Below are 16159 nucleotides of genomic sequence, written 5' to 3' on the forward strand. Positions count from 1 at the left end.
ACAAGTCGGCTGGAGGACGATGTATTGGATCGCGACGCAGTTTGAGTGTTCCATCGTCATTAGGAGGCGATGAACGTTACAATTCACTATCATTTTTGCGTCGGATTCGAAAATCTAGACTCACAGGAGAAGGATCATATTGTGCCCGAGACAGCAATATCCCCTTCGAGACAAGTCGGCTGGAGGACGATGTATAGAATCTCGACGAAATTTGAGTGTTCCATCGTCATTAGAAGGCCCTGAACGTTACAATTAACTATCATTTTTGCGTCGGATTCGAAAATCTAGACTCACAGGAGAACGACCGTAAGGTGCCCGAGGCAGCAATAGACCCTTGGAGACAAGTCGGCTGGAGGACGATGTATTGAATCTCGACGCAATTTGAGAGTTCCATCATCATTAGGCGGTCCTGAACGTTACAATTAACTATCATTTTGGCGTCGGATTCTATAATCTAAACTCTCAGGGGAACGACCATAAAGTGCCCGCGGCAGCATTAGACCCTTGGAGACAAGTCGGCTGGAGGACGATGTATTGGATCGCGACGCAGTTTGAGTGTTCCATCGTCATTAGGAGGCCCTGAATGTTACAATAAACTATAAGTTTTTCGTCGGATTCGAAAATCTAAACTCACAGGAGAACGACCATAAGGTGCCCGAGGCAGCAATAGACCGTTGGAGACAAGTCGGCTGGAGGCCGATGTATTGAATCTCGACGCAATTTGAGTGTTCTATCGTCATTACAAGGCCCTGAACCTTACGATTAACTATCAGTTTCGCGTCGGATTCGAAAATCTACTCACAGGAGAAGTTCATACGGTGCTCGAGACAGCAATATACCCCTTGGAGACAAATCGGCTGGAGGACGATGTATTGAATCTCGACGCAATTTGAGTCTTCTATGGTCATTAGGAGGCGCTGAACGTTACAATTCACTATCATTTTTGCGTCGGGTCGAAAATCTAGACTCACAGGAGAAAGATCATATTGTGCCCGAGACAGCAATTGTCTTGGAGACAAGTCGGTTGGAGGACGATGTATTGAATCTCGACGCAATTCGAGTGTTCCATCGTCATTAAAAGCCCCTGAACGTTACAATTAACTATCATTTTTGCGTCGGATTCGAAAATCTAGACGCACAGGAGAACGACCATAAGGTGCCCGAGGCAGCAATAGACCCTTGGTGACAAGTCGGCTGGAGGCCGATGTATTGAATCTCGACGCAATTTGAGAGTTCCATCGTCATTAGGCGGCCCTGAACGTTACAACTAACTATCATTTTGGCGTCGGATTCGTAAATCTAGACTTACAAGAGAACGACCATAAAGTGCCCGAGGCAGCATTAGACCCTTGGAGACAAGTCGGCTGGAGGACGATGTATTGGATCGCGACGCAATTTGAGTGTTCCATCGTCATTAGGAGGCCCTGAATGTTACAATTAACTATCAGTTTTTCGTCGGATTCGAAAATCTAGACTCACAGCAGACGAACCATTTGGTGCCAGAGGCAGCAATATCCCCTTGGAGACAAATCGGCTGGAGGACGATGTATTGAATGCCGACGCAATTTGAGTCTTCTATCGTCATTAGGAGGCGCTGAACGTTACAATTCACTATCATTTTTGCGTCGGATTCGAAAATCTAGACTCACAGGAGAATGATCATATTGTGCCCGAGACAGCAATATCCCCTTGGAGACAAGTCGGCTGGAGGCCGATGTATTGAATCTCGACGCAATTTGAGTGTTCCAACGGCATTAGGATGCCCTGAACGTTAAAATTAACTATCATTTTTGCGTCGGATTCGATAATCTAAACTCACAGGAGAACGACCATACGGTGCCCGAGGCAGCAACAGACCCTTGGAGACAAGTCGGCTGGAGGAAGATGTATTGAATCTCGACGCAATTTGAGAGTTCCATCATCATTAGGCGGTCCTGAACGTTACAATTAACTATCATTTTGGCGTCGGATTCTATAATCTAAACTCTCAGGGGAACGACCATAAAGTGCCCGCGGCAGCATTAGACCCTTGGAGACAAGTCGGCTGGAGGACGATGTATTGGATCGCGACGCAGTTTGAGTGTTCCATCGTCATTAGGAGGCCCTGAATGTTACAATAAACTATAAGTTTTTCGTCGGATTCGAAAATCTAAACTCACAGGAGAACTACCATAAGGTGCCCGAGGCAGCAATAGACCGTTGGAGACAAGTCGGCTGGAGGCCGATGTATTGAATCTCGACGCAATTTGAGTGTTCTATCGTCATTACAAGGCCCTGAACCTTACGATTAACTATCAGTTTCGCGTCGGATTCGAAAATCTACTCACAGGAGAAGTTCATACGGTGCTCGAGACAGCAATATACCCCTTGGAGACAAATCGGCTGGAGGACGATGTATTGAATCTCGACGCAATTTGAGTCTTCTATGGTCATTAGGAGGCGCTGAACGTTACAATTCACTATCATTTTTGCGTCGGGTCGAAAATCTAGACTCACAGGAGAAAGATCATATTGTGCCCGAGACAGCAATTGTCTTGGAGACAAGTCGGTTGGAGGACGATGTATTGAATCTCGACGCAATTCGAGTGTTCCATCGTCATTAAAAGCCCCTGAACGTTACAATTAACTATCATTTTTGCGTCGGATTCGAAAATCTAGACGCACAGGAGAACGACCATAAGGTGCCCGAGGCAGCAATAGACCCTTGGTGACAAGTCGGCTGGAGGCCGATGTATTGAATCTCGACGCAATTTGAGAGTTCCATCGTCATTAGGCGGCCCTGAACGTTACAACTAACTATCATTTTGGCGTCGGATTCGTAAATCTAGACTTACAAGAGAACGACCATAAAGTGCCCGAGGCAGCATTAGACCCTTGGAGACAAGTCGGCTGGAGGACGATGTATTGGATCGCGACGCAATTTGAGTGTTCCATCGTCATTAGGAGGCCCTGAATGTTACAATTAACTATCAGTTTTTCGTCGGATTCGAAAATCTAGACTCACAGCAGACGAACCATTTGGTGCCCGAGGCAGCAATATCCCCTTGGAGACAAATCGGCTGGAGGACGATGTATTGAATGCCGACGCAATTTGAGTCTTCTATCGTCATTAGGAGGCGCTGAACGTTACAATTCACTATCATTTTTGCGTCGGATTCGAAAATCTAGACTCACAGGAGAATGATCATATTGTGCCCGAGACAGCAATATCCCCTTGGAGACAAGTCGGCTGGAGGCCGATGTATTGAATCTCGACGCAATTTGAGTGTTCCAACGGCATTAGGATGCGCTGAACGTTAAAATTAACTATCATTTTTGCGTCGGATTCGATAATCTAAATTCACAGGAGAACGACCATACGGTGCCCGAGGCAGCAACAGACCCTTGGAGACAAGTCGGCTGGAGGACGATGTATTGAATCTCGACGCAATTTGAGAGTTCCATCGTCATAAGCTGGCCCTGAACGTTACAATTAACTATCATTTTGGCGGCGGATTCGAAAATCTAGACTCACAGCAGACGAACCATTTGGTGCCCGAGGCAGCAATATCCCCTTGGAGACAAATCGGCTATAGGACGATGTATTGAATGCCGACGCAATTTGAGTCTTCTATCGTCATTAGGAGGCGCTGAACGTTACAATTCACTATCATTTTTGCGTCGGATTCGAAAATCTAGACTCACAGGAGAAGGATCATATTGTGCCCGTGACAGCAATATCCCCTTCGAGACAAGTCGGCTGGAGGACGATGTATAGAATCTCGACGAAATTTGAGTGTTCCATCGTCATTAGAAGGCCCTGAACGTTACAATTAACTATCATTTTTGCGTCGGATTCGACAATCTAGACTCACAGGAGAACGACCGTAAGGTGCCCGAGGCAGCAATAGACCCTTGGAGACAAGTCGGCTGGAGGCCGATGTACTGAATCTCGACGCAAATTGAGTGTTCCATCGTCATTAGAAGGCCCTGAACGTTACAATTAACTATCATTTTTTCGTCGGATACGAAAATCTAGACTCACAGGAGAACGACAATAAGGTGCCCGAGGCAGCAATAGAACCTTGGAGACAAGTCGGCTGGAGGACGATGTATTGAATCTCGACGCAATTTGAGAGTTCCATCGTCATTAGGCGGCCCTGAACGTTACAACTAACTATCATTTTGGCGTCGGATTCGTAAATCTAGACTTACAAGAGAACGACCATAAAGTGCCCGAGGCAGCATTAGACCCTTGGAGACAAGTCGGCTGGAGGACGATGTATTGGATCGCGACGCAATTTGAGTGTTCCATCGTCATTAGGAGGCCCTGAATGTTACAGTTAACTATCAGTTTTTCGTCGGATTCGAAAATCTAGACTCACAGCAGACGAACCATTTGGTGCCCGAGGCAGCAATATCCCCTTGGAGACAAATCGGCTGGAGGACGATGTATTGAATGCCGACGCAATTTGAGTCTTCTATCGTCATTAGGAGGCGCTGAACGTTACAATTCACTATCATTTTTGCGTCGGATTCGAAAATCTAGACTCACAGGAGAATGATCATATTGTGCCCGAGACAGCAATATCCCCTTGGAGACAAGTCGGCTGGAGGCCGATGTATTGAATCTCGACGCAATTTAAGTGTTCCAACGGCATTAGGAGGCCCTGAACGTTAAAATTAACTATCATTTTTGCGTCGGATTCGATAATCTAAACTCACAGGAGAACGACCATACGGTGCCCGAGGCAGCAACAGACCCTTGGAGACAAGTCGGCTGGAGGACGATGTATTGAATCTCGACGCAATTTGAGTGTTCCAACGGCATTAGGAGGTCCTGAACGTTAAAATTAACTATCATTTTTGCGTCGGATTCGATAATCTAAACTCACAGGAGAACGACCATACGGTGCCCGAGGCAGCAACAGACCCTTGGAGACAAGTCGGCTGGAGGACGATGTATTGAATCTCGACGCAATTTGAGTGTTCCATCGTCATTACAAGGCCCTGAACGTTACAATTAACTATCATTTTTGCGTCGGATTCGAATATCTAGACTCACAGGAGAACGACCATAAGGTGCCCGAGGCAGCAATAGACCCTTGGCGACAAGACGGCTGGAGGACGATGTATTGGATCGCGAGGCAATTTGAGTCTTCTATCGTCATTAGGAGGCGCTGAACCTTACAATTCACTATCATTTTTGCGTCGGATTCGAAAATCTAGACTCACAGGAGAAGGACCATGTGGTGCCCGAGGCAGCGATATCCCCTTGGAGACAAGTCGGCTGGAGGCCGCTGTATTGAATCTCGACGCAATTTGAGTGTTCCATCGTCATTAGAAGGCCCTGAACGTTACAATTAACTATCATTTTTGCGTCGGATACGAAAATCTGGACACACAGGAGAACGACCATAAGGTGCCCGAGGCAGTAATAGACCCTTGGAGACAAGTCGGCTGGAGGACGATGTATTGAATCTCGACGCAATTTGAGAGTTCCATCGTCATTAGGCGGACCTGAACGTTACAATTAACTATCATTTTGGCGTCGGATTCGTAAATCTAGACTTACAAGAGAACGACCATAAAGTGCCCGAGGCAGCATTAGACCCTTGGAGACAAGTCGGCTGGAGGACGATGTATTGGATCGCGACGCAATTTGAGTGTTCCATCGTCACCAGGAGGCCCTGTGTGTTAAAATTAACTATCAGTTTTTCGTCGGATTCGAAAATCTAGACTCACAGCAGACGAACCATTTGGTGCCCGAGGCAGCAATATCCCCTTGGAGACAAATCGGCTGGAGGACGATGTATTGAATCCCGACGCAATTTGAGTCTTCTATCGTCATTAGGAGGCGATGAACGTTACAATTCACTATCATTTTTGCGTCGGATTCGAAAATCTAGACTCACAGGAGAAGGATCATATTGTGCCCGAGACAGCAATATCCCCTTCGAGACAAGTCGGCTGGAGGACGATGTATAGAATCTCGACGAAATTTGAGTGTTCCATCGTCATTAGAAGGCCCTGAACGTTACAATTAACTATCATTTTTGCGTCGGATTCGAAAATCTAGACTCACAGGAGAACGACCGTAAGGTGCCCGAGGCAGCAATAGACCCTTGGAGACAAGTCGGCTGGAGGACGATGTATTGAATCTCGACGCAATTTGAGAGTTCCATCATCATTAGGCGGTCCTGAACGTTACAATTAACTATCATTTTGGCGTCGGATTCTATAATCTAAACTCTCAGGGGAACGACCATAAAGTGCCCGCGGCAGCATTAGACCCTTGGAGACAAGTCGGCTGGAGGACGATGTATTGGATCGCGACGCAGTTTGAGTGTTCCATCGTCATTAGGAGGCCCTGAATGTTACAATAAACTATAAGTTTTTCGTCGGATTCGAAAATCTAAACTCACAGGAGAACGACCATAAGGTGCCCGAGGCAGCAATAGACCGTTGGAGACAAGTCGGCTGGAGGCCGATGTATTGAATCTCGACGCAATTTGAGTGTTCTATCGTCATTACAAGGCCCTGAACCTTACGATTAACTATCAGTTTCGCGTCGGATTCGAAAATCTACTCACAGGAGAAGTTCATACGGTGCTCGAGACAGCAATATACCCCTTGGAGACAAATCGGCTGGAGGACGATGTATTGAATCTCGACGCAATTTGAGTCTTCTATGGTCATTAGGAGGCGCTGAACGTTACAATTCACTATCATTTTTGCGTCGGGTCGAAAATCTAGACTCACAGGAGAAAGATCATATTGTGCCCGAGACAGCAATTGTCTTGGAGACAAGTCGGTTGGAGGACGATGTATTGAATCTCGACGCAATTCGAGTGTTCCATCGTCATTAAAAGCCCCTGAACGTTACAATTAACTATCATTTTTGCGTCGGATTCGAAAATCTAGACGCACAGGAGAACGACCATAAGGTGCCCGAGGCAGCAATAGACCCTTGGTGACAAGTCGGCTGGAGGCCGATGTATTGAATCTCGACGCAATTTGAGAGTTCCATCGTCATTAGGCGGCCCTGAACGTTACAACTAACTATCATTTTGGCGTCGGATTCGTAAATCTAGACTTACAAGAGAACGACCATAAAGTGCCCGAGGCAGCATTAGACCCTTGGAGACAAGTCGGCTGGAGGACGATGTATTGGATCGCGACGCAATTTGAGTGTTCCATCGTCATTAGGAGGCCCTGAATGTTACAATTAACTATCAGTTTTTCGTCGGATTCGAAAATCTAGACTCACAGCAGACGAACCATTTGGTGCCCGAGGCAGCAATATCCCCTTGGAGGCAAATCGGCTGGAGGACGATGTATTGAATGCCGACGCAATTTGAGTCTTCTATCGTCATTAGGAGGCGCTGAACGTTACAATTCACTATCATTTTTGCGTCGGATTCAAAAATCTAGACTCACAGGAGAATGATCATATTGTGCCCGAGACAGCAATATCCCCTTGGAGACAAGTCGGCTGGAGGCCGATGTATTGAATCTCGACGCATTTTGAGTGTTCCAACGGCATTAGGATGCCCTGAACGTTAAAATTAACTATCATTTTTGCGTCGGATTCGATAATCTAAACTCACAGGAGAACGACCATAAGGTGCCCGAGGCAGCAACAGACCCTTGGAGACAAGTCGGCTGGAGGACGATGTATTGAATCTCGACGCAATTTGAGAGTTCCATCGTCATAAGCCGGCCCTGAACGTTACAATTAACTATCATTTTGGCGGCGGATTCGAAAATCTAGACTCACAGCAGACGAACCATTTGGTGCCCGAGGCAGCAATATCCCCTTGGAGACAAATCGGCTATAGGACGATGTATTGAATGCCGACGCAATTTGAGTCTTCTATCGTCATTAGGAGGTGCTGAACGTTACAATTCACTATCATTTTTGAGTCGGATTCGAAAATCTAGACTCACAGGAGAAGGATCATATTGTGCCCGAGACAGCAATATCCCCTTCGAGACAAGTCGGCTGGAGGACGATGTATAGAATATCGACGAAATTTAAGTGTTCCATCGTCATTAGAAGGCCCTGAACGTTACAATTAACTATCATTTTTGCGTCGGATTCGACAATCTAGACTCACAGGAGAACGACCGTAAGGTGCCCGAGGCAGCAATAGACCCTTGGAGACAAGTCGGCTGGAGGACGATGTATTGAATCTCGACGCAATTTGAGCGTTCCATCATCATTAGGCGGTCCTGAACGTTACAATTAACTATCATTTTGGCGTCGGATTCTATAATCTAAACTCACAGGGGAACGACCATAAAGTGCCCGCGGCAGCATTAGACCCTTGGAGACAAGTCGGCTGGAGGACGATGTATTGGATCGCGACGCAATTTGAGTGTTCCATCGTCATTAAAAGGCCCTGAACGTTACAATTAACTATCATTTTTGCGTCGGATTCGAAAATCTAAACTCACAGGAGAAAGATCATATTGTGCCCGAGACAGCAATATCCCCTTGGAGACAAGTCGGTTGGAGGACCATGTATTGAATCTCGACGCAATTCGAGTGTTCCATCGTCATTAAAAGGCCCTGAACGTTACAATTAACTATCATTTTTGCGTCGGATTCGAAAATCTAGACGCACAGGAGAACGACCATAAGGTGCCCGAGGCAGCAATAGACCCTTGGTGACAAGTCGGCTGGAGGCAGATGTACTGAATCTCGACGCAAATTGAGTGTTCCATCGTCATTAGAAGGCCCTGAACGTTACAATTAACTATCATTTTTTCGTCGGATACGAAAATCTAGACTCACAGGAGAACGACAATAAGGTGCCCGAGGCAGCAATAGACCCTTGGAGACAAGTCGGCTGGAGGACGATGTATTGAATCTCGACGCAATTTGAGAGTTCCATCGTCATTAGGCGGCCCTGAACGTTACAACTAACTATCATTTTGGCGTCGGATTCGTAAATCTAGACTTACAAGAGAACGACCATAAAGTGCCCGAGGCAGCATTAGGCCCTTGGAGACAAGTCGGCTGGAGGACGATGTATTGGATCGCGACGCAATTTGAGTGTTCCATCGTCATTAGGAGGCCCTGAATGTTACAATTAACTATCAGTTTTTCGTCGGATTCGAAAATCTAGACTCACAGCAGACGAACCATTTGGTGCCCGAGGCAGCAATATCCCCTTGGAGACAAATCGGCTGGAGGACGATGTATTGAATGCCGACGCAATTTGAGTCTTACTATCGTCATTAGGAGGCGCTGAACGTTACAATTCACTATCATTTTTGCGTCGGATTCGAAAATCTAGACTCACAGGAGAATGATCATATTGTGCCCGAGACAGCAATATCCCCTTGGAGACAAGTCGGCTGGAGGCCGATGTATTGAATCTCGACGCAATTTGAGTGTTCCAACGGCATTAGGAGGCCCTGAACGTTAAAATTAACTATCATTTTTGCGTCGGATTCGATAATCTAAACTCACAGGAGAACGACCATACGGTGCCCGAGGCAGCAACAGACCCTTGGAGACAAGTCGGCTGGAGGACGATGTATTGAATCTCGACGCAATTTGAGTGTTCCAACGGCATTAGGAGGTCCTGAACGTTAAAATTAACTATCATTTTTGCGACGGATTCGATAATCTAAACTCACAGGAGAACGACCATACGGTGCCCGAGGCAGCAACAGACCCTTGGAGACAAGTCGGCTGGAGGACGATGTATTGAATCTCGACGCAATGTGAGTGTTCCATCGTCATTACAAGGCCCTGAACGTTACAATTAACTATCATTTTTGCGTCGGATTCGAATATCTAGACTCACAGGAGAACGACCATAAGGTGCCCGAGGCAGCAATAGACCCTTGGCGACAAGACGGCTGGAGGACGATGTATTGGATCGCGAGGCAATTTGAGTCTTCTATCGTCATTAGGAGGCGCTGAACCTTACAATTCACTATCATTTTTGCGTCGGATTCGAAAATCTAGACTCACAGGAGAAGGACCATGTGGTGCCCGAGGCAGCGATATCCCCTTGGAGACAAGTCGGCTGGAGGCCGCTGTATTGAATCTCGACGCAATTTGAGTGTTCCATCGTCATTAGAAGGCCCTGAACGTTACAATTAACTATCATTTTTGCGTCGGATACGAAAATCTGGACACACAGGAGAACGACCATAAGGTGCCCGAGGCAGTAATAGACCCTTGGAGACAAGTCGGCTGGAGGACGATGTATTGAATCTCGACGCAATTTGAGAGTTCCATCGTCATTAGGCGGACCTGAACGTTACAATTAACTATCATTTTTGCGTCGGATTCGTAAATCTAGACTTACAAGAGAACGACCATAAAGTGCCCGAGGCAGCATTAGACCCTTGGACACAAGTCGGCTGGAGGACGATGTATTGGATCGCGACGCAATTTGAGTGTTCCATCGTCACCAGGAGGCCCTGAATGTTAAAATTAACTATCAGTTTTTCGTCGGATTCGAAAATCTAGACTCACAGCAGACGAACCATTTGGTGCCCGAGGCAGCAATATCCCCTTGGAGACAAATCGGCTGGAGGACGATGTATTGAATCCCGACGCAATTTGAGTCTTCTATCGTCATTAGGAGGCGATGAACGTTACAATTCACTATCATTTTTGCGTCGGATTCGAAAATCTAGACTCACAGGAGAAGGATCATATTGTGCCCGAGACAGCAATATCCCCTTCGAGACAAGTCGGCTGGAGGACGATGTATAGAATCTCGACGAAATTTGAGTGTTCCATCGTCATTAGAAGGCCCTGAACGTTACAATTAACTATCATTTTTGCGTCGGATTCGAAAATCTAGACTCACAGGAGAACGACCGTAAGGTGCCCGAGGCAGCAATAGACCCTTGGAGACAAGTCGGCTGGAGGACGATGTATTGAATCTCGACGCAATTTGAGAGTTCCATCATCATTAGGCGGTCCAGAACGTTACAATTAACTATCATTTTGGCGTCGGATTCTATAATCTAAACTCTCAGGGGAACGACCATAAAGTGCCCGCGGCAGCATTAGACCCTTGGAGACAAGTCGGCTGGAGGACGATGTATTGGATCGCGACGCAGTTTGAGTGTTCCATCGTCATTAGGAGGCCCTGAATGTTACAATAAACTATAAGTTTTTCGTCGGATTCGAAAATCTAAACTCACAGGAGAACGACCATAAGGTGCCCGAGGCAGCAATAGACCGTTGGAGACAAGTCGGCTGGAGGCCGATGTATTGAATCTCGACGCAATTTGAGTGTTCTATCGTCATTACAAGGCCCTGAACCTTACGATTAACTATCAGTTTCGCGTCGGATTCGAAAATCTACTCACAGGAGAAGTTCATACGGTGCTCGAGACAGCAATATACCCCTTGGAGACAAATCGGCTGGAGGACGATGTATTGAATCTCGACGCAATTTGAGTCTTCTATGGTCATTAGGAGGCGCTGAACGTTACAATTCACTATCATTTTTGCGTCGGGTCGAAAATCTAGACTCACAGGAGAAAGATCATATTGTGCCCGAGACAGCAATTGTCTTGGAGACAAGTCGGTTGGAGGACGATGTATTGAATCTCGACGCAATTCGAGTGTTCCATCGTCATTAAAATCTAGACTCACAGGAGAAGGATCACATTGTGCCCGAGACAGCAATATCCCCTTGGAGACAAGTCGGCTGGAGGACGATGTATTGAATCTCGACACAATTTGAGTGTTCCATCGTCATTAGAAGGCCCTGAACGTTACCATTAACTATCATTTTTGCGTCGGATTCGAAAATCTAGACTCACAGGAGAACGACCATAAGGTGCCCGAGGCAGCAATAGACCCTTGGAGACAAGTCGGCTGGAGGCCGATGTATTGAATCTCGACGCAATTTGAGTGTTCCATCGTCATTAGAAGGCCCTGAACGTTACAATTAACTATCATTTTTGCGTCGGATACGAAAATCTAGACACACAAGAGAACGACCATAAGGTGCCCGAGGCACTTGGAGACAAGTCGGCTGGAGGACGATGTATTGAATCTCGACGCAATTTGAGTTTTCCATCGTCATTAGGAGGACCTGAATGTTACAATTAACTATCAGTTTTTCGTCGGATTCAAAAATCTAAACTCACAGGAGAACGACCATAAGGTGCCCGAGGCAGCAATAGACCCTTGGCGACAAGACGGCTGGAGGACGATGTATTGGATCGCGACGCAATTTGAGTCTTCTATGTCATAAGGAGGCGCTGAACCTTACAATTCACTATCATTTTTGCGTCGGATTCGAAAATCTAGACTCACAGGAGAAGGACCAGGTGGTGCCCGAGGCAGCGATATCCCCTTGGAGACAAGTCGGCTGGAGGCCGCTGTATTGAATCTCGACGCAATTTGAGTGTTCCATCGTCATTAGAAGGCCCTGAACGTTACAATTAACTATCATTTTTGCGTCGGATACGAAAATCTGGACACACAGGAGAACGACCATAAGGTGCCCGAGGCAGTATTAGACCCTTGGAAACAAGTCGGCTGGAGGACGATGTATTGAATCTCGACGCAATTTGAGTGTTCCATCGTCATTAGGCGGACCTGAACGTTACAATTAACTATCATTTTTGCGTCGGGTTCGAAAATCTAGACTCACAGGAGAACGACCATAAGGTGCCCGAGGCAGCAATAGACCCTTGGCGACAAGACGGCTGGAGGACGATGTATTGGATCGCGACGCAATTTGAGTCTTCTATCGTCATTAGGAGGCGCTGAACCTTACAATTCACTATCATTTTTGCGTCGGGTTCGAAACTCTAGACTCACAGCAGACGAACCATTTGGTGCCCGAGGCAGCAATATCCCCTTGGGGACAAGTCGGCTGGAGGCCGCTGTATTGAATCTCGACGCAATTTGAGTGTTCCGTCGTCATTACAAGGCCCTGAACCTTACGATTAACTATCAGTTTCGCGTCGGATTCGAAAATCTACTCACAGGAGAAGTTCATACGGTGCTCGAGACAGCAATATACCCCTTGGAGACAAATCGGCTGGAGGACGAAGTATTGAATCTCGACGCAATTTGAGTCTTCTATCGTCATTAGGAGGCGCTGAACGTTACAATTCACTATCATTTTTGCGTCGGATTCGAGAAACTAGACTCACAGGAGAAAGATCATATTGAGCCCGAGACAGCAATATCCCCTAGGAGACAAGTCGGCTGGAGGACGATGTATTGAATCTCGACGCAATTTGAGTGTTCCATCGTCATTAGAAGGCCCTGAACGTTACAATTAACTATCATTTTAGCGTCGGATTCGAAAATCTAGACTCACAGGAGAAGGATCATATTGTGCCCGAGGCAGCAATAGACCCTTGGAGACAAGTCGGCTGGAGGACGATGTATTGAATCTCGACGCAATTTGAGAGTTCCATCGTCATTAGGCGGACCTGAACGTTACAATTAACTATCATTTTGGCGTCGGATTCGTAAATCTAGACTTACAAGAGAACGACCATAAAGTGCCAGAGGCAGCATTAGACCCTTGGAGACAAGTCGGCTGGAGGACGATGTATTGGATCGCGACGCAATTTGAGTGTTCCATCGTCATTAGGAGGCCCTAAACGTTACAATTCACTATCATTTTTGCGTCGGATTCGAAAATCTAGAATCACAGCAGACGAACCATTTGGTGCCCGAGGCAGCAATATCCCCTTGGAGACAAATCGGCTGGAGGACGATGTATTGAATCCCGACGCAATTTGAGTCTTCTATCGTCATTAGGAGGCGCTGAACGTTACAATTCACTATCATTTTTGCGTCGGATTCGAAAATCTAGACTCACAGGAGAAGGATCATGTTGTGCCCGAGACAGCAATATCCCATTGGAGACAAGTCGGCTGGAGGACAATGTATTGAATCTCGACGCAATTTGAGTGTCCCATCGTCATTAGGAGGCCCTAAACGTTACAATTAACTATCATTTTTGCGTCGGATTCGAAAATCTTGACTCACAGGAGAAGGATCATATTGTGCCCGAGAGAGCAATATCCCCTTGGAGACAAGTCGGCTGGAGGACGATGTATTGAATCTCGACACAATTTGAGTGTTCCATCGTCATTAGAAGGCCCTGAACGTTACAATTAACTATCATTTTTGCGTCGGATTCGAAAATCTAGACTCACAGGAGAACGACCATAAGGTGCCCGAGGCAGCAATAGACCCTTGGAGACAAGTCGGCTGGAGGACGATGTACTGAATCTCGACGCAATTTGAGAGTTCCATCGTCATTAGGCGGACCTGAACGTTACAATTAACTATCATTTTGGCGTCGGATTCGATAATCTAAACTCACAGGGGAACGACCATAAAGTGTCCGCAGCAGCATTAGACCCTTGGAGACAAGTCGGCTGGAGGACGATGTATTGGAACGCGACGCAATTTGAGTGTTCCATCGTCATTAGGAGGCCCTGAGTGTTACAATTAACTATCAGTTTTTCGTCGGATTCGAAAATCTAAACTCACAGGAGAACGACCATAAGGTGCCCGAGGCAGTAATAGACCGTTGGAGACAAGTCGGCTGGAGGCCGATGTATTGAATCTCGACGCAATTTGAGTGTTCCGTCGTCATTACAAGGCCCTGAACCTTACGACTAACTATCAGTTTCGCGTCGGATTCGAAAATCTACTCACAGGAGAAGTTCATACGGTGCTCGAGACAGCAATATACCCCTTGGAGACAAATCGGCTGGAGGACGATGTATTGAATATCGACGCAATTTGAGTCTTCTATCGTCATTAGGAGGCGCTGAACGTTACAATTCACTATCATTTTTGCGTCGGATTCGAAAATCTAGACTCACAGGAGAAAGATCATATTGTGCCCGAGACAGCAATATCCCCTTGGAGACAAGTCGGCTGGAGGACGATGTATTGAATCTCGACGCAATTTGAGTGTTCCATCGTCATTAGAAGGCCCTGAACGTTACAATTAACTATCATTTTTGCGTCGGATTCGAAAATCTAGACGCACAGGAGAAGGATCATATTGTGCCCGAGGCAGCAATAGACCCTTGGTGACAAGTCGGCTGGAGGCCGATGTATTGAATCTCGTGCAATTTGACTGTTCCATCGTCATTAGAAGGCCCTGAACGTTACAATTAACTATCATTTTTGCGTCGGATTCGAAAATCTAGACTCACAGGAGGTCGACCATAAGGTGCCCGAGGCAGCAATAGACCCTTGGAGACAAGTCGGCTGGAGGACGATGTATTGAATCTCGACGCAATTTGAGAGTTCCATCGTCATTAGGCGGCCCTCAACGTTACAATTAACTATCATTTTGGCGTCGGATTCGTAAATCTAGACTTACAAGAGAACGACCATAAAGTGCCCGAGGCAGCATTAGACCCTTGGAGACAAGTCGGCTGGAGGACGATGTATTGAATCGCGACGCAATTTGAGTGTTCCATCGTCATTAGGAGGCCCTGAATGTTACAATTAACTATCAGTTTTTCGTCGGATTCGAAAATCTAGACCCACAGCAGACGAACCATTTGGTGCCCGAGGGAGCAATATCCCCTTGGAGACAAATCGGCTGGAGGACGATGTATTTAATGCCGACGCAATTTGAGTCTTCTATCGTCATTAGGAGGCGCTGAACGTTACAATTCACTATCATTTTTGCGTCGGATTCGAAAATCTAGACTCACAGGTTAAGGATCATATTGTGCCCGAGACAGCAATTTCCCCTTGGAGACAAGTCGGCTGGAGGACGATGTATAGAATCTCGACGCAATTTGAGTGTTCCATCGTCATTAGAAGGCCCTGAACGTTACAATTAACTATCATTTTTGCGTCGGATTCGAATATCTAGACTCACAGGAGAACGACCATAAGGTGCCCGAGGCAGCAATAGACCCTTGGAGACAAGTCGGCTGGAGGACGATGTATTGAATCTCGACGCAATTTGAGAGTTCCATCATCATTAGGCGGTCCTGAACGTTACAATTAACTATCATTTTGGCGTCGGATTCGATAATCTAAACTCACAGGGGAACGACCATAAGTGCCCGCGGCAGCATTAGACCCTTGGAGACAAGTCGCCTGGAGGACGATGTATTGGATCGCGACGCATTTGAGTGTTCCATCGTCATTAGGAGGCCCTGAATGTTACAATTAACTATCAGT

Source organism: Schistocerca serialis, chromosome 11 (genome assembly GCF_023864345.2).
Source record: "Schistocerca serialis cubense isolate TAMUIC-IGC-003099 chromosome 11, iqSchSeri2.2, whole genome shotgun sequence".
Classification (NCBI taxonomy): Eukaryota; Metazoa; Arthropoda; class Insecta; order Orthoptera; family Acrididae; genus Schistocerca; species Schistocerca serialis.